The following is a 27,738-nucleotide window of genomic DNA, read 5'->3' on the forward strand; positions in this document are numbered from 1 at the left end:
TCTCTCCCTCCGAGACCACATCTGGTTCTAGCAGGAGAGCGGTGGTCAGAGGCCGCCACCGCAGGGACGGGAGTGAAGAACAGGCAGAGGAAGAAGACAGCTCAGGCTATGCTCATGTGAAGCTGATTCAAGGCTGTTTTTCCGAACATCCCCCTCCAGCTACAACACCGTTCCTCCTGTCCCAGAGAAGGGGCACGCTGCGTCCACGGCGGAAATTCAGTTTGATAGATTTTCAAAGAGAAGGTCCTACTCACAGTGTTTACAGGCGACGTGTGTCACATGTGCACATGGGTGTGAAGACCAGACGTTCACCTCGGCTGTTGTGCCTCAGGCACCATCCGCTTTGCTTTAGAGACAGGGTCTCTCGCTGGCCTGTCACTCAGCGAAGGCCCCAGGAATCTGCCGTTCTCCACCCCCACCCCACCTCCAGTGCTGGGCTCACAAGCACCACACAGCACCACCCCAGCTTCCTGGGCTCTGAGACTCACAGCGACGCCCGCATGCTTGTACAGCTGTGGCCTGACCTCCCTGCCAATCGGTTGGTGCTTTCTCTCGATAGTGTATTGATTATTTGGAAATTTCACACCATGAATCCTGAGCATGCTCTCTTTCCAGTCCTCCTTGCCCCACCCCATCTGTGACCTGCTCCCCAACCATTAAAAAAGCAGCAGCAGCAGAAGGAGGAGGGAAGGAAGGAAGGAAGGACATAGAGAGAAAGTCAGATAAAGAGAAAGAAAGAAAGAAAGAAAGAAAGAAAGAAAGAAAGAAAGAAAGAAAGAAAGAAAGAAAGAAAGACAAAGAGGGAGGAAGAGGAAACAATTTGAGGCCCATACACTCGCTTGCACATGGTCAAACCCTCAGTGTCCAGCCCTTAAAGAAAGTCCTTCCCCACTCCACCCCACCAGAAACCATCCACTGTGCAGAGCTACACCTCAGCATCCTAACCACGAACTTTAAAGGTTCTCTTTGGTCCTTTTCTGAGTGGGGTGGAGTAGGGTGGCGGCTGTCACGGAGGCCTTCCGAGTCCCTCCTCAACCGTGAGCCGGCAGTCATCAATGCCATGGCGAAAGTGGCTTCCTTGCCCTTCACAGAAAGGGGGAACATGGACTTCCACGCAGTTTCTGGAGACAGCATGTGCCAGGGTCGTGGTGATCCGAGCTCCGGGTAGGATCGCTCTGTGCACTCCAGCGGCTTGTAGATGGGTAGGTGCTGAGGGGGCCTGGCTCACAGGGCTGCATCTGGGCCCTGATGGTAGTTGGGTCTGTCAGCCCTTCTGCCACCACCAGCAGGGCCTGGCCAGTCTTCCCCAGTTAGTTTCTTCATAGACTCTCATTAATTTCATAAATTCACAAGGAAGTCTCCCCTTTCTCCTCAATGAGGCACTCACTCATGGGTTGTGCTAAAAACAAATCTGTTTGCCTAGGCCTGGCAGCCTCGGTCCTGACACCAAGGACAACCGGAGAAGCTCATAGCTTCTGTCTGTGTCTGTCTGTCTCTCCCGCTTGGTCTTCAGCCATCACCTGTCTTCATCACTCCTCACACAATTACAGAAACTGAAGCTGACAGTCTTCTGCCTTAGCTTTGATACCATAAGGCTATTTGAGGGCTCCGAACGGCTTGTTCTACAATGACACCCACTCCCTGACTTAGTGCTTAGTGCTAAAATTTATCTTTCTTTCTATCTATCTATCTATCTATCTATCTATCTATCTATCCATATATATATATATAGTCTGATGGACCAAGACATCTACAAATACAAACAAGTGGCCCCATTAACCATCCATTCATTATTTTATATTTTAGCTAATGGGTTCCATTACTGTTTAAGGCTAGGTCAAGCCTTTAGTAAAAAACAACAAATCAGATAGCATCACAATAACACTCTTTTCTAAGATGCCTTCTCGGCATTAGCAGGGTCTCTTGATAACACTGAACCTGGAACTCCCTGGTTGGGTTGCTTTCCTGGCTACTGAGTCCCAGAGATCGGTCTGTGCCCCTCCCCCACCACCGGGACAGCAGACCTGTGCCCTCTGCACCTGCCTGCAGGGACCAGAGCTCAGGTCCTAGGTCTCCCAGGGCAGTTAACACTCAGCCATTTCTCCAGGCGCCACCGTTGATGGTCCCTCGCGATACCTGTTGCCCACTTCTTGTCCCATTTGAAGTCCCTCAAGGGTGATTTCCTAGGGACTTCTGTTAGTGTTTATGCTTCTAGCTGCCTGATGGACGCTACCATTGAGACATGGCAGAGGTGCCAGGGCTGAGTGTGTGCCGACACTCCCGAGAAGGATGGCCTTCTTTCTGGTGACGCCACCTAACTCCCCTGGCTTCTCCTCTGCTCAGGTCTTTGGAGATCTGACACCTGGTTTAACAGATGAGCTCTGGCGGCTCTCACTTCTTCCCGCACTCTCCCTAATGGTGTTTGCTCTGCCCCCCTCCCCTGCACAAAGGATCTGGGCGCAATCAGCTGGAAAAGCCCATCAGGCATATTTACATAAACTCGTCTTTGATTTTTCTGCCTGGTTGCTCTGTTTGCTGAATGATCCCTACCCGCAGAGAAGGCTCTTCTCATGTGCTCCCGAGTTCTGCGTCTATCAGGCCCAATGTGTAGGACTGTGTACATGACTTGGAAAACCTAGTGAAAGTCAGCCGTGAGACCTCTTGTTCAAAACTTTGAGTACCACGTTGGTAACCTCAGAGTCTTGGATTAGGGGTGGCCTGAGTAACAGCCCAGGTCACAGCCCCAGGAGTACATCTTGTCCTGTCTCTGTAACTTAGGAACAGCCGGCGCTCTATGGCCTAGCCTGTGTTTCTAGCTTGCCAAGTGAAGTCTTTCTGCAAGCTCGGAGTTCCACCGACTTCTAGCCTTGCACTGAAAACTTGCTGTTGTGAGAATTGCTGTTTCTTTTCATCTCTCTTCTCTGCTTTTCTGCCTTGGGTTTTGCCCTTGGCAGCTCTTTCTTACAATGTGTCCGGATTTTCATGTTTTGCTTTGATAATGATGCTTCCCTAAATTTCTTTTTTTCCCCTGGTTTATAAAATTCTCAACCAGAACTTTGGAAATATTGACCCCCCCCTCCATGTCTTTCCTGTCCTGCCTTCAGCTCCCGTGTAAAACACACTAAGGTTCCATCTCAATGTTCTCCTGTGCTTCATTCCAGGTCATCTTCCAAGCCAACCTATACTCTCTTCAGTGTTCTAATCTGACCTTACACACACACACACACACACACACACACACACACACACGTTTTTATTGGTACATATTTCACTTCTAGAAGTTATATATGGTCCCTTTAAAAATATTCTGGTCTTTTAGAGTGAGTTTAATTCTTTTCTTACAACTTTTTTTTTTCATGTGGTAGCACGCGATTATGGGCCGGGTGTACATGCCTGTGCTGTGTGCTTGTGTCGGCCGGAGGCCATGTCAGTGTCCTCCCTCCTTGTTTTGCCTCAGGCACCTCACCGAATCTGGAACTCTTTATGTCAGCCAGGCTGGCCAATGAGCTCCAAGGTTGGGCCCTCCCGACCCAGCACTGGCATTGCCTACAGCAGTGACCTCATCCAACCTCTGTGTGGCTTCTTGGGGTCCAAACTCCCATCCTCGGTCTGTGTGGCAGGCGCTCCGCTGACTGAACCTCGTTTCTCGTGACTTCGATGCTCCCTTGACGTCCTAGTTACCGTGCCACCACTCCCTACCACTCCACAGGCGACCATCATGTGGTGTAGTCGAGGCCTTCAGGAATTTGTCCCACCCCTGCTGCTGGGTCTGGTGACTCAGGGGCAGCACTGAGAGCTGAACCCAGGGCTGTGGGTAAGTTGGGTAGACACTCACGTTTTGTAGATTTGGCTACTACTTCAGAACTGGGTAATAGTTCAGGTAATAGTTCAGAAATGGCCCACGGCGCCTTTCGGGCCACGGTTATTGTTCTGAAGAACTATGTCTGGGTGTTTTACAGCCAACACTTTCACGAATGACAGTTGCTGTCACCGTAAACTTCTGACCTCACTGTGACTGGGTATTCTGAAGTCTTCCCAGCTGCTGGGGACACCTTAGCACATCAGCAGGCACTGTCCCAACTCACGGCAGGCCTACTGGACTGACCAGGAAATGTCATTTCTCTTCGTGGGGAGCGTTCATGTAGTTGAAACTTGGGTTTTGTTCTTCAAGGAAAACAGCCAGTGCCCCCTTTGCTAAAATGGCTGGCGCTCAGTGGCTGCACAGACTTAGCACAGAATGTCCACAAACACAGGGACTGTGGACCGGAGGGTGTTGCTCAGCAATGGCAGGACAGAAGGAGGACATCTCAGCTCCTGTGCTGGCCCTCACCCTGCCTCTGACCGTGCCCGCAGCCTCACTCCGGTTCCTTCCTGCTGCATCTGAGTTTCCTGCCCCTCACATACCTGCTTCACAGAAAAGGAGGACACCTTCGCCAGAGGGCCCTACTGAGTTGGCAGCTGGTGGCAGCTTCCCGCCCTCCCCTCCCCCCCGCCCCCAGGGAAGGAGGTTAGAGCCGTGACCACGGTAGCTGGTTCCTGTTCCCCGTCCACAAGGTCTCCTCATGGGGATGGCTTCTGTATTCCAGATAGGGCATCTAAGGACACACAGGATTGAAAGAAGCTCAAACGCACTGTTTGGTTTGGTTTTTTTTCTCATCCTTTTCTCCTGGGAGAGTGAAGTAAGGTGTGTGTGTGTGTGTGTGTGTGTGTGTGTGTGTGTGTACACTCACTAACGAGTGTGCATGTAGAGGCCACAGGTTCACATGGAGTGTTTGAGCATTTTCCTCTAACTGCTCCCTACCTTATCGTTATTTTTAAGGCAGCATCTCTTACTGAACTGGGACTCGGCAACTGGCTAGACTGGCTGGCTAGTATGCCCTGGGGTCCAGTTCTGCCTCCCCAGCACTGGCAGGAAGTAGGGTATTTTTTACAGCCCTGATGCTTACACACTCTGACAGGTTCACCTCTTGGCTAGGCCAGGAAAGCCTGGTTGACTCTTCTTAGCTTTCAGCTTGGCAGGAGTACAGCCCTTCCGGAGCGTGTCTTGGAAGGCTCCGCCACGGTGCTGTGATGTTAATCAGTTGTGAGGTCATGATGGTGGTGTTGCCCTCTGAGCTTGCTCCCCTGCTTCTGTGGTGTGTGGCAGTGAGGGGAAGCAGGAGGGTCACAGATGGGATTAACTCAGGGCTACAGTGAGCATGGGCTTTCTCTGTAGATACCCACAGAGCCCTTCCTGAAGTCCTGGGCTTCCAGAAGCCCAAGCTCAGGGAATCCCCTTCAGAAGCATGCACTGGCCTGGGCTGGCAGCACTCCCTCGCTAGGGCTACCCAGCTCCTCGCCCGCAGAGGCCCGGGCATCACTCCTGTTGGGTTTGACATCTGCCCTGGGCAGGGAGCTGAAACGTCTCCACTTACTTTACTGGGATCAAGGATAAGTCTAACGTCAGAAGGCAGGCTCTGTCTGTGTTTCTGAGCTCCAAAGTGTAGATTACAACCTGTGGGGTTGAGCATTGTACATGGTGCTGTGGACGTGAGAGCTCTGTGTCTGGGGCTCACTCCCATGCCGTCAGATTGTAAGCTGCATGAGGAGTACACCATCCCAGGACCTGGCAGAGAGTCCGGGACCAAGGGCAAGCTACTGTAACCAGCTGACAGAGGAGCAGCACGGCAAAAGCACTGGCTAAATGAACTGAAGAAAGTCAAAGCTGGACCAAAAGCTGATGCCACAACCAAGATGCTCACTCCACTCAATCAAGGCGCGTCCCAAGAGAGTGGGCTTCCATCTTCTCTTTCCCTGAGCAAACTCAGCTCATTGCTTTATTTCACAGTAACGTCACTGAAAACACCTCTTCTGCAGGCATTACAGTGTCTCCTAGGGTGTTAGGAATGCATCAACAGGGAAATTGCAGCTGAAAGGAAGACAGATCGGTTGGTGTCCTCCTCTCTGATTCCTGCAATCACTGGTTCCCTCCCACAGATGTTTCTCTAAAAACCGACAGTTTGTAAGTCTTTGTAGCAATCTCTGTGTAACAATCTTTTGTGCAGAAATTTGGTCATGGAAAACACCAGCAAAGCCTCTCAAAGCTGACCGCACAAGCACATGGTTGTCACCTCCAACGGCCGGTGCTCGGTGCCAGCCGGCCAGTTCCTCATTCACCCCAAGGCTCAGGCTCACTTCTATATTTCCACACTGGCCAGTCATGCTGTCTTTGCTATCAGTGGGGGTGACATGGCTCTCACAGAGCCTTTGAGGGGCTCACACAGATGGCACCTCCCAGCAGTACGTGTTACTCCTTAAGAGGGTGTAGGGCGCCTAAGATCAGCAGATGATCCACCGCTGGAGAGCCCAAAGAAGGATGGCCCCGATGGCCCTGGGGTACTTCTCAGCCCTTAAAACCTAACTGGTCCTGGTGCAACACTGTCCCTGTTTACACCGTTTAGGGAAACTAGCATCAGCTACAAAGAAGCACTCATATCGGAGCCATAGCATCAGGTGTGTGCCTGGTCAGGGGAGATGGTGGCTGCAGAAGCCAGGCGCCTCCTACATAGTGGCTCTGCATGTCCTATACCCTTGGAGACCTGTCTACAGAACTTGATGAAGATGGTATGTATATATTGCCATCTTATCCTGGAGTGACAGGAGGGTGTAGACCCAGGCCAGTTTTTGCACCATAGAAAGAGTCATGTGGGTGTGGCCGCCGTGGGTGTGGCTGGACAGTTAGCCTCTTTGCCATGACAATGGCCTGAACCTCCCCAGCCTCACTCTCAGCAGCTGGAGCCTGCTGCTGAGGGTTACTGGGAGAACTAAGGCCGGCACTGCTGAGCCCCTGTCGCTGCTGGAGGTGTTACATTCAAGGCTGTGACCAGAGCCAGAGCGAGGGGCTCCCCACACCCTGGAGCCGGGAACAACCCCCCACAACTGCTTTCAATTCTGTGTCCGTGCCTGACCTCATAACGGCTACTATGCAATATGCATTCTGTGTTTTGATTATTATGCTAATGCGAGCCTATTTCATAGTGATTACAGTGTGATATGTATTATCTATTGTGATTATTATGTATATGCAAATGACTAGCTCACTCAGACACAGTCTCATACTCGCAGTCTTGCTTGGGCATTGACACAAGCTTTTAAATGTTGTCCTCATTGTTTGCCATTGTTCAAAATATCTTTTGTTATAAGAGCGATGTAGGTCATTGTAAAAATGGCCAGCACACAGACTGCAATGGAATGTGGCTTAGAAGTGGCTTCTCCACCCACCCTCTTCCCTGCTTGGAGAAGTAACCGATGGGAACAGTCTGGGCAAATCTTTCCAGAAATATTCTGCGCTTAGACACAAGCCGTATAAATACTTCTACTTTGCACAAAGCAAATCACACTGAAATGCTATTTTGTGACTCCTCTTTTCCACTATTTTGGTGTCTGGTCTAATTTAGTATTCTTAACAGCCATGCAGAAACCCACAATGGGGATGGCCACAGTCTTTGTCCTCAGAGAAGAGACGTTTAGGGATCATTACCAAGGTTTCAGATTTCTCTTTTCTTTTGTGTGCCAAATGTGTGCTCTCTAAACCTGCTCCCACCCCATCACTGGTACTTTCAAACCACAGAGCCATGAGAAGAGCCCACTTGCCTCTCATCAGAGCCTTGCTGTGCTTCCAGAAAGTAGACAAACTTGGTCCCAAGCCCCTGCATGTTCTGTTAAGGGTAATATCATGGATGGAATCAAGGGGCCAGACGCCCCTGTGCCCCTGTAGCCTCAACTCCCCGGAAAAACTGGGTACCAGAGATACCTGGTTCCTTTTCAAGAACATGGCTGCAGTCTCCTTTGGGGCTCAGTCCATTCCAGTTTAGACTCCGAACATGGCACAAATCAATGACTTGTGCAACGCCAAGAGGCTTTAGACAGATAGTGCTACTTTTTGGTGGTGGTGGAGGACCCTCCGGCTCTCTGGAAAGAAATAATTTGGTTGTGGTTTGAATAAAAATGGCCTGCCACAGGAGCAGATGTCTGAATGCTTAGTCAGCAGGGAGTGGCATTGATTGAAAGGATTAGGGGGTGTGGTCTTATGGGGGGAGGTGTCGGTGGGGACATACTGGCTTTGAGGTGTCAAAAGCCCAGGCCTAGCCTCTCTCTCGTTCTGTCCCTCTCTGTGTGTCTCTATCTGTGTTTCTCTCTGTGTCTGTCTTTCTGTCTGTCTCTCTCTCTCTTTCTCTCTCCCTGCATATCAGGATGTAGTTAGCAACTACTCCAGCACCAAGCCTGCCATGCTTCCTGCCATGACAATAATGGACTGAACCTCTGAAACTGTAAGCCAGCCCCAACTGAGTGTTTTCTTTGTAACACACTGTGTTCACAGTGTGCTCATGGTGTCTCCTCACAACAACAGAACAGGGAGGGACCAAGGCGCAGACAGTTTGAACAGAAGTTTACTCCAAAGACCCCCGAGGAAGAGGGGGAGGGACAGGAGGAGGGCAGAGGGCAGGGACAGTGAGGTAGTTAGGTTTACTTTGACACTCACCACAGCGCGTGAAACCCTCCCTCAGAGCAGGTGTCCTCCGATGGCCCTCCTAATGCCCCACTGTGGGAATTGCTGCCCTAGAACCTTCTACTTCTTAAGGACACATGGCCTGCACGTGACCTAAGGGGAGACGCTCACAGTCTCTGGGACACACACAGTCTGTGTCAGGAGCAAACTGCCTCTGAGCTGAGCCTTCAAGAGCATGGGATGCTACTTTTGATCACGACGATCCTCACGGAATGTTTTTCTGGAGGGAAAATAAAATGTCTCCATTTCCAAGTACCTCTGTGGGTGAGTGGTGAAGAACAGGGAAGCGTGTGGGACTCCGCAGACGTCGGGATCTTTTTATTGCCTAATGTGCTCTGGGCCGGGCTCATGTCACCCTGTTTTTAGACTTTCGGCTTGACTTGGTGAATTTGGCCTCTTTTTCAGCAGATCATATTAACGAACTGCAGATGGGCCGTAGTTGAGTCCTTTCTGTCACAGTTATTTCAAGGCAGCTGAACGCACTCAATGTCTCCTTGGTGAATAGTTACCTAGTTTCTAAAAATCCCAGCGAGCAGGGTTCCTTTCTGGCTGGGCAGCAGAGAACAGATAATCAGGGATGGAGCCAGGGGTATTTGAACGTGCATTTGGTCCTTGGCAGTCATGGTGGCGATCTGGCATCTCAGTGGCTCTGCAATACGTTTCAGGAGACACTGGCACCTCAGGTGTGTGAGCAGAGGGCGGGCAGGGTCGCTGGATGCACCGGGCATATTTCCACCCTGGGCCAGCAGTCTCTAAACCCTTTACCCTGGTGCGCCACCCCTGGGCTTCACCTCAAGCATTGCTGTGCGTCTTGGATCCAGAATGCACTTTACACTTTTCTTTAGTGTATGTGTGGGGCAGTGGTGCACGCGTGCAGGTGGTTAGAGGGCAGCTTAAGAAGTTATTCTCTTCTTCCACCACGTGAGTCCCAAGGCTCGAACCCAGGCCACCAGGCTTGCCGGCAAACGTCATTGCCCCGTGCCCCCTTGCCGGCCCAGAAGATGACTTTCCGTTTTGTCCAGCGTCTGTTCCCTGTGATGCCACATGGAGTCAGGCCGGCACCTTGGCGGGTGTGCTGCATTGTGTTCTTACACAAAAGCTGAGAGACGGTGAACTTGGAAGCCAATCCGGGCAAGTGTGCTGGTAATCCCTCCGGATCTAAGACCCACAGGGGTCAGTGACCAGTACTTGCTCCTCTCCTTGATTTTACTGTGTAAGTGTGTGGGCATGAGTGTGTGTGTGCAGATGCATGAGCCTAAGAGCAGCCAGGGAGAATGTCAGGAGTTGCACTGTTACCCTCTATCTTATTCCCACGAGACAGGGCATCTTACTGATACCTTGGGCTAGCCACCTTCAAGCTCTATCACACTCCCATCTCTCCCCAGGGTAACTGTGATCACAGGCACACACCTGTGGCACACGCCTGTGGCCAAACCTGATCCTCTGTTAACACATGGGACTGAGGATTTGAACTCAGGTCCCCCGACTTGCAGGACGAGCACTGTTCCCCACTGAGCCTGCACCTCAGCCCCTGGCCGCCTGCTCTTACAGAGGAAGTAGCTGGCACCCAGGCCTCCCGATGGATACACAATGTAGACCACACTTGTCTGATGCGGAGACTCCAACCAGCATCTGCCTGGGTCTGGGGCACACGGTACCCCTGAATCCTCCCGAGCTGGTTGTGCTGAACCAAATCCTTTCAGCTGCAGACGGGGATGTGTCCACACTCCATCCATCCTGGCAAACTTCCAGGCAGCCGGTTCTTTTTCGGAAGCAGAAGGCTCACAGGCCCGAGAATGCATCCGGTCGTGTTCTTTTCTTGGCAGACATTTTGAATCAAGCAACAATTTACACATTTATGTGTGTAACATACAAGATGAGGGCTGAGGCTTCCCTGGAAAATATCAGCCTCGCTTTCAGGCCAGAAGGCTTTCCCGTTATCACAGGTGCCTGTGCTGCCATGGCTGAAGGTCACAGAGGAACTCTCCCCATCGCCCTGTAGACCATGCAATATCTTTGGAGCTGTGACCGCCTGTGAGTGTGAGCTCACTCAGGACGGGCCAAGATTCTTGTCACTTCAGTCATCTGTCAGGCCCTCTCCCAGCAAAGCATGGTAGTGAGGAGGCCCGCCGGCCAGAGGAAGGAAGAGTGAACAGCAGCCTCTCAGGGACGCCCAGCGGCTCTGCTCTCCACCGTGTTCAAGCTTCTGTCCGTCTGGCCGAGGTGGTGACTTCTGCCTGCGGACACACTGAGGCACGCCGGCAGTGAACAGACGTCTCCATTGGTCCTCAGCTGGCGCACCAGTGTGCCCCGGGTGACTTCAGACAGGCGGCCGCTTTCCCTCCGCTCACTCGAGGTTCGGGAGCCGGAGGTCCAGGCCGGCCACCTGGGCCCTGCCGCTCTCACCCTACAGCACGGCCTGTGGCTGTACCGTGGGTCCGTCTCCGCTGCATGGGAACACACGCTGTTGTGTAGACTAAAGAAGCACCACATCCCACCCACGAGAGCTGCTGTTTGTAGCAGCCACAGACGGTTATAATAAAAAAATGCATATGCATTTCAATGCACAGCTGAATTCATGATAGATTCTCATCCAGGTTTTCTTCAAAAATCGTTATGAATATGTACATGATGTCTATGTATGCGTGTGTGTGTTTCTGAGTGTGCATGTGTGAAGACATACGCGTGCAAGTCAGAGGACAGACAGCCTTGGGTGTTGGTCCTCCCCTTTCACCTCATTAGGAACAGGGTCTTGGCTGCTAGTTCTGCCATGGTAGCTGGTCTGTGTGCCTCAAGGGCGTCTCCTGTCGCTGTTTCCTAGCTTGCCTTATAGGAACTAAGAGCACACACACATACATAATACATACACACACACATACACAAATACACATACATACACACACAGGTATACACACACACATACACACATACATACATGTCCAGACATACACACACATACACACACATACACACACATACATACACATACACACATACATACACACACATACACATACACACATACATACATACACACACATACACACACATACACATACATACACACATACACACACACACACACACACACCGCCATGTCCAGTTGCACGTGGGCCTGGGGACCCAGACTCCAGACCCTGTCCTTGGGCAGCAAATGTTTCATCCACTGAGCAGCTCCCCGGCCCGGTCTGGAGGGGTCTGACAGCAATGGCCGCTGGCACTCCGGAGTCTGCCATATCTGGGAAGGGGTCACAGAGACCCCGGCACTCGAGACTCTGAGAGCCGTTTATACAGACAGAAGCCACGGGTGATGCTGTGCAGAACTCAGGGCACCCCTCCAAGGAGCAGTGGATCAGGGACGAGATAGCAACACAGCTGAGTCACAGAGGACTCAGAACCATGCACAAATGCTCACTCAGCTGACAGTCTTCAGCAGGGGCTCTCGCCTGTGGGTGTGACCCTGGGTCGTTAATACATATTCTGAATATGAGATGTTTCCGTTATGATTTGCGCATGGGACCCCACTTTGTTACAATTCATAACAGCAGCAAAATTACAGTTACGACGTAGCAATAAAGTAATTTTATGGTTTGGGGTCACCACAGCATGAGGAACTGTGTTAAAGGGTCGAAGTGTTAGGAAGGTTGAGAACCATGGCTTTAACTTAACCAAAACTCATGTTTATGTTTTTTAATCCCTGTCTGTCTGTTTTTTGCTGTTGTTGTTGTTTTTGCTTTGTGGTGTTGGGAATTGAACCCGTGACCTCAAGCATGCTAGGTAACTGTCTACCACTGCGTTCTATCCTCAGTTTCCCAACCTGCAGCTGGCGGGCTAGATGGAGGTGCTGGCTTGTTTGTGGGTCTGTCTGTCCAGTGGGAAAAGCTAGAAATCAGCCTCAGCATTCTCCTCAGCAGAGGGAAGAGGCCACACCTGCTGGACATTAGGGCCTTCACACCTCGGGCCTCCCTGACACCAGAAACCTGCGCTCCCTGTCAGGTGATGTGCCTGAGCTTTCCGCCAGATTTTAGGCTTCGGGAGTCCAAGCCTGTGTCTACCTAAGGGCTTTGCACCCTGGCTCCAGCCAGTGTTTGTTCAGTGATCAGGCTGTGTTCAACCTTGCAGGCTCCAGACAGAAAGCGGATGGAGCCCTCAGAGGAGGAGCACCATTTGCTAAGCAAACTGTTTCCGTGTTCCCCCTTTGCATGGATTCGTGGAGGGCCAGAGAATGAAGTGAAAGACCTGTCTTCCTTCTCTCTGGCTATTGAAATAGCATGTGCACACTGTGAGAAGAAAGTGAGTGAAGAGGAGAGAAGCCTGGCGCCTCTCCCTGTCACATCCACGGCCTTGCAGACGGTGTCCTTCCGCGGGCTGCATTCCCCGCCTGGACCCATGTCCACCTCCTCTGCTTCCCCAGATGAGCGATCTGTGGTTCTACCGCCTTGCTCTGTGCGGTCGGCGTGGGAGGCGGTGCAGGAAGAGGTGGGCAGAACCCTGCCTAAGTTACAGCAGCGAAGGCTCGTCCGGCTCCGGCCTCACTGGAGGATGCCGTCCTGTCTGAGGCCTGGAAACACTCTTGCCCCAGCCCTTCCCCTCCGCACACCTCACTCAGCCGCTGCTCTCACAGTGGACTCTTTTCAGCTCAACGCCTCCAGACGGACAGTTCTGATGAGCCATGCTTCCTGTGCAGACCATGCTTGGAGCAAGGCACATCCGCAGTTATACACAGCGTCCTCCTGCACTTGAGTGCGCGGCCTGCTTTTTAACTTCAGTGCCTTCCACCCCAAGAGCCTCGTGGCTTTCTGTGCTGAGAACTGAAACTCGCCCTTCCAGGCAAAGCAAATGCTCTACTGCTGAGCCACACCCACACTGCTATTATTCCATTTTCATTCTTTTATTTTGTTTGTGCGTACTCATATACATGTGTGGACACACGCTCGTGGGGGTCAGGGGACAACGTGCAGGAGTCACGTCTCTCTCTTCGTCCGTTATGCGGTGCTGGGCTTCTCAGGTCACCAGGCTCAGCTTTCACCCTCTTAGCCATCTTGTCTTCCTCTTTTTATTGTTTTTGTGTAGAGACCGGGTCTGACTAAGCTGCCCAGGCTGGCCTCAGCCTCTTTATCCTCTGCGTCAGCTTCCTGAGGAGCTGTGATTCCTCTTGGAACCCTTCCTTCCACGCCAGCAAATTCGATAGTATGCTTCCCTCATTTTGTCTGATAACATTTTCCAGGGATTTAATTAACCTGCAGACCGAATCCACGTGGCGCAAACACAGGACGCCTTCCTTGTGCCCATGTGAGGAGTGGTGCAAGGCGGGGACCGGTGAAGCAGTAGTGAAAGCAAAGGTGTCGGGAAGGAACTACTAGCTAAGAGCACGAGGGGCGAGGAAGAAAGAAGGGCTTCCTGGAGGAGGGGCCTCCCTGTGGCATGGCAGGGGTAGAGAGACGGTCAAGGCAGAGCTGGCTGGCACGGAGTGGAACACCTGAGCATCCTGAGCAGCGAGGAGCCAGAAGTGAGCAGAGCTGGCCGCCCCCTTTCTGCTGAGCTCTTTATTTCTCCCTTCCCTGGAGCACCTGTCTGGGGGGACTGTCATCCTCCATTTCCAGGAGGCTGGCTTGGTTCCCTCACGTCCTGTCACACACCCGTGTGGTGGGGTTTCGGAGTAGGTGCTAGCAGAGTGAGTCTGAACGGTCAAGCCGCTATTGGCTGAGACCTCTGTGGAAAGCTCTTTGCAGCCACTTCTGGGGACATCCTCTCTGCTTTCAAGAGCTCCAGTCCTTTGAGATTTTCAGGGAATCATTTTCTGGGAAATGCTTTATGGAAGGGGAGGCCGTCCTCCAGAATGCTCTGCCCCGTCTTCACAGGCTTCCCTTCCTCAGTGTGCGCCATCGGAGGGACAATTAGGGAGAAAAGTCCACAGACAACCCCAACAGTAATTGTTTCTCAGAACAGTCTGAAGACTGGAGGTGGACCCTAATATTAGAGCCTCCCTTCCCCACAGCCCCACCCCTCTGAGTGTGCACTGAGGACACTCAGAAGCACAGAGCCAGGCCCCTCAGTGGCTGGAACTCACCAAGCAGGCTAGGCTGGTGGTGAGCGGATCCCAGGATCCCCCTGTCTCTGCCTCTCCAGTGCCTGGACTGCAGGCGAAGGCCCCTGCCCGGGGCAATTTCACACAGCTTCCCGAACCCCAACCAGGACCAGGCTTCTGCGCCTACATAGTGAAGCGACTGAGCCGCAGGCCTGTTTATTGTTTCCCTGTCTGCTCTTCCTTGCACTCTTAAACAGGCTCTCACTCCTCCCTGTGTTAGTGCATAGGCAGCTTGCTACTGGGTTGCCTAGTAACCTATGATGTCATCATGTGTTGCCCACCAGGTGTTTGGCGGTTCAGCTTCATGAGCAAGAGCTATGAAAGGGCCAACCCACCACTTTATCTCGCTCTTACCTTCCTGGCTTACTCTCCTCTCCTGCTCTCTCTGCCTCGCTTTCTTTCCTAGGGAGCTCCTACCATGTCTCTCTCTTTCCTTTCTCTCTGTCCCTCCACCTCCACCCAGTAAATCTCTTACAGATAATAGCTGCTGTGTGCGCGGCATCGCTTTAGATAAATGCTGACACCCTGGAACCCTGCATAGGCCAGTCTGCTCTCGATCTTGCAGCATTTCCTTGCCTTGGCCTCCTGAGTTTTGGGGTTACAGGTGTGAGACACGGTGCCTAGTGGTGCTGGTTACTTTCGTGTCTTTTTTTTTTAGGAGACCCCTGCGCGAGGGCTCACTTTGCACACTAGTCTTTCCTGTGTTTTACTTGGAATTCCTTGGAGAGCGTACATGCCTTTGTACACAAGAATTTGCTTCTTTCTCGTGCAACACAAGGTCTCTTGGATGAATGCAGCAGACATCAGACATTAATCTGGGAAAGGGAAGTTGGGGAGGAATGGAGTTTACCAGGTTTTCAAAACAATTCCCCATCCATGGATTCTTCATTCCCGACCCTGAAAGAAATGTTAAATAAACTTGGAGCATCTGGTTTACAGCCTGAGCCAGTCATTCTGCTGGACGCCTGAGCCGCACTTTTCAGGTCATGGAGGCAGTGAAGGGAACCAGGACAGGCGGGCAGGAACCTGCTCGTGTCCTGTTACAACTGTCTTGTAAACACCCAGGAGAACCTGCTGGCTGTTGGAAACCCGGACTCTAAATACTGTTTACTTCTGAATAATTTGTAAATCCTTTCCCAGCTCAAATAACCATAAACTCCTGCAAAGCACTTTATAAATACTCATTAGAGTCTTACAAAAATCCTTTGAGACCTGCGTGATTATCTCCATTTGGCAGGTGAGTAAACTGAGTCACAAAAGTTGAAAGATCTGCTCAAAGCCATGCCAGGGGCAGGGGCAGGGCTGAGCTGGAGCTCAGACTTCCAGGCTCCTTGGCAGGTGAGCTGTTCCAGAGAATCCGCTGGATCAGCCCCAGCCAGGCTCCTCCGGCCAGACCTCTGCAGAGCCACCAGGTTCTGCGGGAAGCCCTGCACTTGGCTTCTTCGGTTTGACTGAACACCGTTGGTTCCCAAGAGACTGGCTCCAAGGTCAAAGGCTCTGCCTGCTGCTCTCCCACTCTGCTGCAAGGCCCCAAGTGCCTGGTTAGAGTGGCCCACGCAAGAAGAGAAGAAAGAGCACAGGTTCAGCTTCTCTGGGCATAGACCAGCTCAGAGGAGTCTTAACTGAGTCCAGTAAGGTCTGTTTTTATTTGTGTGTGCACATGGTCTGGTGGATATGTGCTGTGAGGGTGTCAGGTCACCAGGAGCTGGAGTCAAAGGTTCTTGTGAGCTGTAAGACTTGGGTGCTGGGAACTGAACTCCTACCCTCCAGAAGAGCCACAGTGCCCTTACCTGCTAGGCCCCCCTGGCTTCTTACACTGAGCTCTGCCACTCACAGGGAAATGGATGAGGCTACCTGGTCCCTTAGCCTCTGCCACTGCAGAGTATAAGCATGAGTCTCAAGCCTGGCCAGCCCCTCCCGGCCCTCCGGCTGTGTGCTGTTGTCAAGAAGCAGCATGGGGACCCAGTGACACCATGGCAGTGGGCTGGAGGCCTCAGCATGCTACTCTGATTAGCGGGGTGCTGGGGGAGCACAGGGTAACCCCTGAGTCAGAGTCCTAGGGAGACCGTTGCTCCCAGGTGGCCACTGCGCACAGCCTTGGCTGTGGGTGGCAGCAGCCTGCCCTGGCCTACGTGATGGCAGCAGCCGGCCCCGGCCTGCTCAGCTTCTTTACTCATTGTCACAAAGCCCTGGGTTGATTTGTGAGTTCACAGCCACCATTCTAATCGACCCCTTTCTGGTGTCAGTCATGGTAAGGATGGCTGTTAGTTCGTATAGAGGTGATCCCCAGGTGGGGCAGCGTGGTAGGGGATCTTTTCCCTCTTTTTCTCATCATACTCCTGAGAGATGAGTCTTAGAGCCTGATATGGAGTAGACCGGTACTCATCAGAAAGGTCGGAGAGGCCGGAGCGGCTTACAGAAGGTCTAGGACTGTCCTCCTGTCCCACCATGGCCGTGCACCTTCATCGCCACGGCCTTGTCATCAGCCGCCGTCCCCACACATTCATAACCAAGGCAACATCAGCGTGCTTCCTCCTCCACCGCCTCTGGATCCCGTCTGGACTCTTGGCAGCCAGGGGCATCTCGGTCAACCAGACCTGAGCAGAGCCCGTCCCCAGTGGCCAGCACAGTGGGGCCGGCCTGCTGTTGACCTCTGCTGGGGTGGGGGTGCTGGGCAGGGTCTCACTGGGGAACAGCCTTCATGTCTATGCAGGAGCATCAGAGGACGAAGAATCTTAGAGATACCTGGAAGATGATGAAGTCAAGGGCAGAAGACAGCTCAGTGAGGAAAACACTTCATGGAGGGGGGAACTAAAGGGTTTATCACGCTTACACGGCCACTGAGAAAAGTCAGGGCAGGAGCTCAGGCAGGAACCTGGAGGCAGGAACTGAAGCGGACCACAGAGGAGTGCTGCTCCGTGGCTTGCTTTGGATTCGGGTCTCCAGAGCCCACATACGGTTGGACATAGCAGCACACCCTGTAATGTCAGAGCGCTGGTCATGAGACAGAAAATAGAGACCTGTCCAGAAAGCTTGAGAACTCCAGAGGCAGCTAGCCTGGCTTCTGCAGGTAAATAGAGACCCCGGCTCAAAGACGGTGGAAGAGGTGGCCTGGCACGGATGCTGTCCATTGACCTTCCACACGTGTCACAGCAGTACATAGTGTGCACACATGCTTCACACACACGCGTGCGCGCGCACACACACACACACACACACACTCACCTCGAGTGCTCAGTGTGCCCAGTCTCCCTAACGTCCTGTGAAGAGGATGTTACGCTGACATCTAATTTGCATACAAGATACTGAAGTGACGTGACTTATCCTAGCCACCAGCCTCAGGGGTCACAATCAGACAATATTTTCTACCACCTGACTAGGGTATCCAGGAAGAGGACAGTGTGAGCCGTCACCCCAGCTAGAGTATCCAGGAAGAGGACCGCAGAAGCTGAGCTCAGCACAAGCTGCTAAGAAGGGAGAAGCTGGGGGTATCTCTCTGCCTCGGGTCTCATTCTACTGTGAGTGGGACGCTCATGGGCCTTTGTGCTCTTAGCATGGGGAAGGGATGTTCTAACTGCTAAGGAGATACTGGTTGCTACACATTTTGTGGCATTCAGTTGGTCTGTTCTGTGATTGACTATTTATGGGTAGTCCAAGGTTGAGCATCTACTCCAGTAGTCAGATTCCCTGCCTCCTTCAGAAGTGTCTGTTAGCATGGCAGCAAACACTGTAACATTTGCCATAGCCCTGTGTTTGTCAGTGCCCTTGCCTGGGGAAGGGACTCTACTCATCCCTTGGGGATCCAGGCTGGCTTAGGTTCTGCCATCTTCCAGATATGTCTTCTAAGATTGTCCTAAGTGCTGATAGGAAGGAGGGAGAGCAAAGATCTGTCCAGGAAGCTCAGTGGGTCATCAGTAGGATGCACGTTGGCCAGACACATCCCGTTGGCCATCACTCCTTCCCCAGGCAGCACTGAGCTCCAAGGAGGTGGCAGAATGTGGGTAGTCTGGGCCAGGGAGGCTTGGGCAACAGCAATTCAATTTTAAGGAGTGCTGAGTGTCACACAAGTCAAAGCACACAGTTCTGAGAGGTCGGTGGCATGCAATGCTGGGCCTCCTCTGAACTGTCCCCATGCCGGACCATGCAAATGCATTCACGAGGCTTTCAAATTTTGAACAGTGAAAGCAAAATAGGAACAAGCTATCCGTTAGAGCTGTCCCTGTCATATTAACAAGCCCATCTGCATGGTGACTTCAGCACACCCGCCTGGCCCACATCAGGGTGTTTTCCTTCAGCTGTTCATGCTCCAAACAGCTCTTAGTTGCTCGTGAAACAAGCTTCCTCAGCAGAGGCTGGAGTGGAGAATCGACGGATAAATGCAAAGCTCTGGCCTGGAGTGTTGACTTGGCTCAACAAGGCCTTTGAGGACGACTTCCCTGGCAGAGAAAGCTGGCGTGTTAAGGCCACATCAGGGAAGGTGACCAAGGCGCTGGTCCTCCTTCTGTCTCACTGTCCACACCGAGGGGTAGTGAGGTGCAGGGAGCAGGGGCTGCCGGACAGCCGGGAGAAGAACCAGGAAGCACAGCTGCTAAAGCATGGCCTCACCTCAAGCGCTTAAGCTTAGTCCTCATTGCCAAGGTTAAAAAGCCACTCTGTGGTGACACACACAAAGACAGGCCTCCCCACGCCTGGGCTGCTGGGCGAGAGAACCTGTCTCAAGACAAAATAAACAAAACAACAAGAACAACACCAGACACGAAAGATGGTTGTCTGCAGAGAAAGGACACCGAGGTTGTCTTCTGACCTCCATGTGCACACGGGTGTATGCATGTGCCACACGAATTGGATGGAACACACACACGGACACACATACACACACACTACACACATGCACGCACATACCATACACACACATACACACCACACACACATCTCACACACACACACACACACACACACACACACACACACACACGCTGGAAGGCTCTGCTGGCTGCTCTCATTGTTAATGTAGATGTACAGATGTGGCTCGGGCTGTGTGGGAGCCGTGCTGTGGGTAAGCTGAGGAGGAGGTGTGCCTGGGGGACTCCACTTGACCCTTCCCTAGAGTGTTCCAGGGTGGTTCCCAGAGTTCTCCCTTGAAACAAACCCATGGGCTCTCCAGGCTTTACTGCTCGGTGACTCAGTTTACCCACTGATAAAGGATGGGTCTATAGTTCTAAACTTGCCTGTAAAACACAGAGAGCCGTGGAATAAAGGTGGTGTTTAGGTGACTTCAAAGTGTTATGTAATTATTTTATTGCCCTTTTTACTCCTGAGATTCTTCTGTTTGCTCCGCTTACAAACCCAGGACAAAGCCATAAAACTACTTTTGTGCAAGAGCTTCTTTCACTCCTCATGGAACAGCTGTGTGTCACTTGGCTGAGAAAGCGCTCGGGAGAGTGGAGAAATGGCCATCGGCCATTGGGAGCCTCAGCACACCTCAAGACAAGACCATTCACACCTCTCAGCTTGAAGTGGCCACCTTCTACCCCAGGCCTGAGGCAGCTGAGTGTACTGACAGGCCGTGAGGGAGCTCACATGTTCTGTCTCCTCGCTTTGTCTTTCCCTCCCCCCTCCTCTTCCTTCAATTCTTTTGTTTGTCTGTGTGGCCCAGGCTGGCCTGTAGTTAGCACAGGCTAGCATCAGCCTCTCATGTGTTGGGGTTATGAGCATACCCTCGCCCCCTTTTGATTTGCTGTTTTTGAGGAGGTGCCTCTGGTGGTCCAGGTAGCTAAAATGGCCTTGACCGTCTTTGTGTCTTTGTCCCTCCCGCCTACGTCTCCCAGGAGATTACAGATGTAATCTGCCCAGTCTCCCCATTCTTCTCATGGACACAAAGCCAGGCCTCGCTACAGTCCTTTCCCGGTCCCCAGAGACACAGGAAGCACCCTGCTTCTGCTGGAATGGAGGCGGCCTCATGGCTGGCGGAACTGCCCAGCAAGCCAGAGTCCCTCTTACGGTGTCTCAGGGTGCAGCAGTGGAAGCTCTGTTAGCTAGCCCAGGGGCCCATTCCCTGCTTTGGGGGCATCTAACTGGGCGCCCCAGGCTGTGGGTTGTGGCTCTTTAAGTCCGGGTAAAATGCAGGCTTCGCTAGTCCCAGGGTGTTTGCTTTGATGCAGCCTTGGACGGCAGAAGCCAGGAGGCAAGTCATGACCATGGGGTCATGCTAGTTCTTTCTTCGGTTATAAGCCAGGACATGCAGTGTCCAATGGGAAGAGTTGCTTCGTGGGGTTAACTTACCAGAATGGGAGTTTAGGTGCAGCAGGCCTGCTGCTGATACTCACCTGCCTCTGCAGTCAAAACAAGAACCTTCTGGCCCCGTGTAAGGAAAGCAGGGATGCCCCTGCCTGCATCAACAGCGGTCTTCAGGCAGACCGGACCCCAGCGCCAGGGCGCCATCCGCAGACCCTGCTGTGTGGTTAGTCCATGGGGCAGGGAATGTGGCCAGACCCCAAGCTTGAGAAGCTTACAAACACCGTGGGAGGTGTGAGCTTTCACCTGGGCATGCCTCGCCTCCAGGCGCCTCATTCCTAGGGTGCCGGGAGTTGCAGTGGTCCCCTAGAGCCCTTTGGGGCACTCATGGTCTCCCCATGGAGCCACCCTCTTCTGTATGGCAAGTGTCTCCTGCCGTGGACCACAAGCAGAGCCTCTGGCAAGCCATGGAGTGCATGTCAGCCTCCTGCTCTTTCCCCATAGCCACCCTCCTGGTTCAGGCTTGTGGCTTCCTCCTCAGGATCTTGTCAGCACCCTCCTGTCTCACTCTCCACCTAGGAGGCTGAAGCAGGAGGAATGAAACTTCAAGACTAGCCTGGGCTGCAGAGTGAGCTCACGGTCAGTCTGGGCAAGTCAGACCCTGGCTCCCCTGCAGAGCCCCAGCCTGACCCCAGAGCCAGTCTCTGAGACCACAGACTTTGCTGTGAGTCCCCTTGGCCTTGAAATGCCTCGTTTCTCTTACATTTCCAATGCCCATCCCAAGCTGCCTCCTCCCCTGCCCCAACGCCTAGAAGCTCCCAAGAATGGGATCCAGCCTCCATGACCCGGCAGCTCTTCACATTGCTCCCCACGTGTGCAATGGTCCCAGGAAAGGTTTGTGCCCTGAACAGTGGTGCCAGCCGTGGCATCGGGAAGCTACCCTGGTGGAGTCTGGGGCTGTCTGTGACAGGCGGGAGTGTTGCTCTGACACTGTGGGAAGCTGGCGTGCTGGTGGATTTCTCCAGGACAGCAACCAGAGCCTGGAGGAGGGGCAGCCCTGGAACCCCGTGAGGACTGGCAACTGTGCGCAGCTGAGGGGCTGCTGGTGGCCTCGTCCAGCACTGACCTCCCCCATCCTGGTTCCCCTGCTCTCCAAAGGAACCAGAGAATACCACCACAGGGAGCGAGGCCTGGTCTGAGCTGTGGAAGGCTAAAACGAAAAGGCCGTGAGCATCAGCCTTTCTTACAATGCGCCACGCTTCAGTGTTGTTTTTCCAGTGTATTTACACAGAGCAATGAAGCTACAAAAAAGAAAGACAAGCAGACACTGACATCAACAGCATACACGCATACACATGTGTGCTCACACATACCCCAATACACGTGCACATCTCCAGCTCTAAGCATGCATGAACTTGAAGTTCTCCTGTCCAGCTCCTGTCCACCCTCTACCTGACCCCTCTAGCTGACCCCTCTAGCTGACTCCTCTAGCTGACTCCTCTCCCAGATCCGCTGTTTTCCTCCCGAGTTTTTACGGTGTTTCCCAGGATTAATGGTTAACGGCGCCGTTTTCTCTCCCACCCTCCGTTATCAGGGTGCTGAGCGTGAACGTTAACCCAGCTAACAAAAGCAGATCAATCATCTACAGGCCTCGGGCAAACTCTCCTGGCCGCCTCCCCCTGAGGTCTCGGCCAGAGGTCTTCACCAGCCCCCGGGTCTGAAGACTTGGGAAGGCCAGCCTCAGAGCCTGGTGAGCCAGCAGAGGCCACGGGGTGCCGGACAGCGGGGGACACTGCCGTGCTCGGTGACCCAGCCACTGTGGCTCCAGGACCCTATAAAAGGACTGGGCTGAGCCTCCTTAAAAAATGTTCTGCAAGCCGGGCCTAATCTCCGGCACATTCTTGGTTGCTGGGAGACCGGGGGTGGCTGCACAAGCTGTTCTTTCTGGGAGTCAGAGTTCAAAGTGTCCCGACCCAAACACACATGTGTTGTCACGGTGCCCGTCCTCTCCGTGGGTCCAGGACGTCCGACTTGGGAACCCTCTTCCGAGCCAGCAGCTGGCATCCTGCACAGCCGGCTAGGTGGCTCCACACAGGACTCCAACCTCCCACTGTGGGGAGGTGACCTCCTTCAGAATGAGGTGGCGGCTTCTGTCCAGGGAGCAGGAGGAGGGGGAGGAGGGGTGCTCCACGGGGCCTGCCTGGCCCGAGCCTGAGCAGGGATGAAAGATGGAGCAGCCAGCAGAGCCCAGCCGAGCCGAGCTGTGGCTCCCCCTCCCCCGCTCTGCCGAGGTGCTGCGAGCCCAGGCTAAGGGAAAAGCAGGCCCGGGGCCAAATTCCTGCTCTGTTTGGCCTCCTTGCCTTCCTCCTTGGAGAAGGCTGGGGTGGAGGGGCTGGGCCAGGAGCCTGCCAGACTTATTAGGAAAGATGTTGTTGGGGTCTTGGCAGGCGCTCCCCACCGCCCGCCCCAGTGTGACTGGTTCCTGTCACCCTGGCTGGCTCCCGCAGCCCAGCGCCTCGCTGCCCCACATTCAAACATTTCCACATTAGGCCACCTGCGCGCCTCTGGCAGGGGGAGGCGCCTGCTGACCTGGGGTGCCCTCGCCTGCCCTCCTCCCCGCAGGTACAACCGCTCTTTTCTAGGTCAGCCTTGTGATCTGGTGTCCGTGCACTTGGCAGAGTTTAGCCAATGTTCCTCGGGCTCTGTTTCTCAGTTACACTATTCACACCAACGCCCTGAGCAACGGGGAAGGGGGCCTCGGGCTCTGCCCCTGCCCTGCCCTGGTTGGAAGTCCTGGCTGCCCAGTCTGCGGGCCCTCGGGTGAGGTGGTGGCTCTGGCCCTGGTCGACCTTCAGCCCCTTCCCTGTCCATTGGCCTCATCTCTCTTCTGGGCCCAGAGCTGGGGCAGAGGCTGCTGTTGGTGACGTCGGCCCACATACGGGCTGTGCAGCCAGACGTGGCGGCCTCAAACCCACGTGACTCAGCAGTTGACTTGCAGCTGTGGCAAATGGAGCTGGACAGCCGTGCCAGCCGTGGGATGGATTTCGAAGAGTTCCTTTGCAAAAAAAAAAAAAAAAAAAAAAAAAGTGAGCACTCTGACCTGTTGGAGCGATAATATTCTGGAGGAAATGTGTTCAGTAAAGTACTATCTAAAAATAGACCGCACCTGTGCCTTTTGACCTTTACAAACATGGCTGCTAGAAAAGGCCTCCGTTTGCTTAGGGTCGAGTTTCAGTTGGACGGCTTGACAACTGTCTCCACAGTGGCGTGGCTTCTTGCTGGCTGGCAGCCCTGGCACGGCTGCCTCACCCCCACAGGCCTCCCTGCAGCTCGAGGCCTCTCTGCCGGTGTGTGCTCCCACTGTGCTTTCTTCAGGATCCCTGGCCGCTCACCAGCCTAGTGGCGCCCCTGGGAAGCCTTCTTGTCCATTGACTATCATCAGATATTCTGCTCCTGAGGACAGTATTATTGCCCAGAGCGGGGCGCACAGGGCTGCACGTATGCTCACCCACACATGGGTAAATGACCCAGGGGCCAGAGCGGACCCAAATAGGCCTAGAATCCAGTCTTATTTACTTTTCCACTGTGGGAGGCAATAAATTATTAACCCATGTCAGGATATTGTGGTTGCTGTCTGGAGTTCCTGAGTACCCAGCTTGTCTCAGCTGCACACCTGCCTGGTCTGACGGCCTGACTCGTCCTCGGGAGCTCCACAGTAGGAGAGAACCAGCTCCCACATGCTTTCTTCTGACCCACATACGGCTTGACAAGCCCTGCATATAAATAGACATAATGCAAAAACTGAAAACATGTTTGGAAACTTTCTTTTATGAAAAGCACTATCATTATTATTATTATTATTATTATTATTATTATTATTATTGGTGGCTTCTCCCCCTGTAGCCCTACTTCACCTTGAACTTGCTCATCTTCCTGCCTCTGCCTCCTAAGCCAGGGTTGTAGGTGCACATCATCACTTCCAGCCAAGGTGATCAAATCAAAACAAGTTTCCCACAGCACAAGTTTGCTCCCTGGGCCACGCTTATGGGAGCTGTAGCCTGGCCCAGACACCCTCAACACGTACGAAGGAAAACTCTGGCCTTGGGCTACACCATGTCTCACATACTGTGGAGCTCATCACCAGACTCATGACCAGCCGGTGTGCAATGCCCACCCAGAGAGAAGTCTTTGAAAGCACAAAAAAAGTGTGCAAAACAGCTCTAAAGCAAATAAAATAAAATAAGATAAAACTAGCAGCATTTCTCGTGCTTGAGTGATAAAGGACCACATAGAGGTCAGGAGGGTTTCCTGTATCACTTAACCTGATCCCACCTGTTTCTTTTTCTAGAAAGTCTGGATGGACACTTGGCCCCGTGCTGTGGGGAAGTGTGAGAGCCAGGAGGTGGCTCAGCCGATCAGGGAGACCTGGATCCACCCTCCAGAGCCTGTAGAGGAAGGCCCGGCAGAGCCATGTGCTTCCGGAACTCCGCAGCCGGAGGAGAGGACCAGAGGGTCCCCAGGGCTTGTTGGCCATGACCCAGGCTAGGGAGAGATGGCACCCACAGACTCCACACCCACATGCATGCACCTGCACACAGATGGGAGCACATGCTCACACACGCTCTCACACACACACTGTTGCTCTGAAGCCATGCTGCTCTGTTTATTCCGAGACGTTTGCAGATGTGTCTGAACTTTTCAACTTTTTTCAAATAGTTTTGGGGCCCAAGAGCCTTTGAGAACTTTGAGTGCAGTCTTCCCGCCAAGATGTATGCACGGTTGCGCTAAGTTCTGATTTGGGCTCTTCCAGGCGGATCTAAGAGGCCTGCCTTGACTTACCCTCTCCAGAATGGCCGAGACAGGCCTCTGGGGAAACTCCCAGTCTACGCAGGTCCTGTCAGGGAGTAATTACAGTGCACTGGCCCTCCTGCTCACACGGCTTAGTCATAATTACTTACCTGAGTGGTGAGCCTCAGCTGAGCAGAGGAGGCTCAGCAGGAGTCGCCCTGAGCTTGACCTGTCAGCCGAATTCACAGCACCTGCCTGCTTAGCCTGAGGCCTGTGATTCATCCTCATGAAAGGAGCTGCAGACCAAGGCTGCCTCATAGGCCGCTCTCTCTGTGCTCTCCTCTTCTGAAGGAAGAGAGAGGCTTCTGTGTGCTCCAGCGGCCCTTTGATGCACACACATATGCAAAAATATTAAAATCTGTGTTGTAATGTGCTGATGTTCTTCAGTGCCTGGGACACAGGATCCTAAATAAATGTCTCTCCTCCCCAAGCGTCCTTTCCAGTGGGGTCCTCCTCCTGGAGGAGGGTGGGAGAGATATTGAGTAACCCATCACCCCAGCTATATGCACAGCCCTGTGTCTCCCCGGCCAGTACGGAATGCAGCCAGGAAGCAGTAAGCGAGTGTGCTACAGGAGAGAAAAATCAGGCCTTTCATGAGGTCAGGTGACTTCTGAAGTCACCAGCTGGCCAGGTGCACAACCAATTTTTTGTTTCCTTGGCAGCAGCTCAAAGCATCTGAAAAAATAATGGAGCCCTCAGTCCTATAAGTTAAATCCCATTCATCTTGGGAATTAAAAAAAAATGTAGCAATGGTGATGGAAAATTCCCAGTGGGGTCCCCTTGTTCCTCTGGTGGGTCTTGGATGGTTCTGGATCCATCTCTCCAGGAAGACACGCTCGTCAATCTGTGCTTTTCTGAGGTGGGAGATGAAAACTAATGTCTTTAGATGTGTTTCTGGGAGGGCTGGAAACAGGAAGCAAATTGGAATCATGGCCCAAGGGACAGATGCTGGAGGCCAGAGGATGTTTGCCCTGAGCTCAAGGCCCATGCCAGCCGGGTCCTGTGCCCATCCCCTCCCCGAGCCCCTCGTCTTGGTGGTGTCCCATGGAAATGGAGCTTCTCTTTGGAACTAGTGAGGTCTGGGTTGTTTTCTCAGCTTCAGTTGTGCTTACGTGGTTACCCTCAGATGCCTTTCTGCTTAGGGGATATTTTCGTACTTCTTTATTTAAAAAGAAATCGGAACACCTTGAAAAGGCTTATTCACCCAAATAAGGTGCCAAGGGCACGGACAAGGCACCTCGGTCGTTCATGCGTCGACGCCTCATACTTCTCCCATGTGCCAAAAAGTACAGGAGAAGGAAGGGAAGGAGGGAGGCTGGACTGAAGGAAGGGATGAAAGGATGAAGGAAGGAGGGAGAAGGGGAGGAAGAAAGGAAAATTGGGTTGTCTGGCATTTACATTTCTATCGTTATTGCGTGGTGTGCACATGCGCACACGTGTGCAGATCTATGGCCATGTGGAGGCCAGAGGTCCACACATGTCAGCTGCCTCTCTCTCTCCATTGCTTCTCCGCCTTATTTTCAGGGCATTGTCTCTCAGCAAAGCTGTGCTAGATTTGGCTCCCCCGCCATGGAGCCGTGAGTCAAGTGGGTCTCTGCCCCGCGCCGCTGGGATTTCAGAGCTGTGCCGCCGTGGTGGGCTTGTTCGTGGGTGTTGGGGATCTGAATTCAGATCCTTACGCAGCAAGTACTTCACCCACAGAGCCAGCTGCCCAGCTCCTGGCGTTTAGACATGTCTGGTGCCCTTCCTGGGCTCCGTCTCCTGATAGGTAGAAGACGGACCGTGAGACAGAATGTGGGGCATGAGTGCTGCCCACAGGGCAGGCCGGGCATCTTGAGGGCCGAGGGAAATGCATAAAGGTAGCTGTTTGCCCTCCAGGGTAGGTCCGCCATCTTGGGTAAAGACTCCCATCACGGTCTCTCACGGCTACGTGGTCTGAAGTGGTAGGCATGCCCTGCTTCCCCAGACAAAGCCCTTCCAGAGGAGAGACAGCAGGGGACACCAGTTCTCCAGCGCCTTT

General features: G+C 53.1%; 1 long non-coding RNA gene across 1 annotated transcript; it reads right to left on the reverse strand.

Annotated features, from left to right (window-relative positions):
* Nucleotides 1–21,939: 21,939 nt before the first annotated feature.
* On the reverse strand, nt 21,940–26,253 carry LOC132656777 (uncharacterized). The gene is made up of 3 exons (XR_009594475.1): nt 25,829–26,253; nt 24,037–24,643; nt 21,940–23,925 (listed from the first exon to the last, which is right to left on the reverse strand). It is a non-coding gene; the product is annotated as an uncharacterized LOC132656777 (long non-coding RNA).
* Nucleotides 26,254–27,738: the final 1,485 nt, after the last annotated feature.

Source organism: Meriones unguiculatus, chromosome 10, assembly GCF_030254825.1.
Source record: "Meriones unguiculatus strain TT.TT164.6M chromosome 10, Bangor_MerUng_6.1, whole genome shotgun sequence".
NCBI lineage: Eukaryota > Metazoa > Chordata > Mammalia > Rodentia > Muridae > Meriones > Meriones unguiculatus.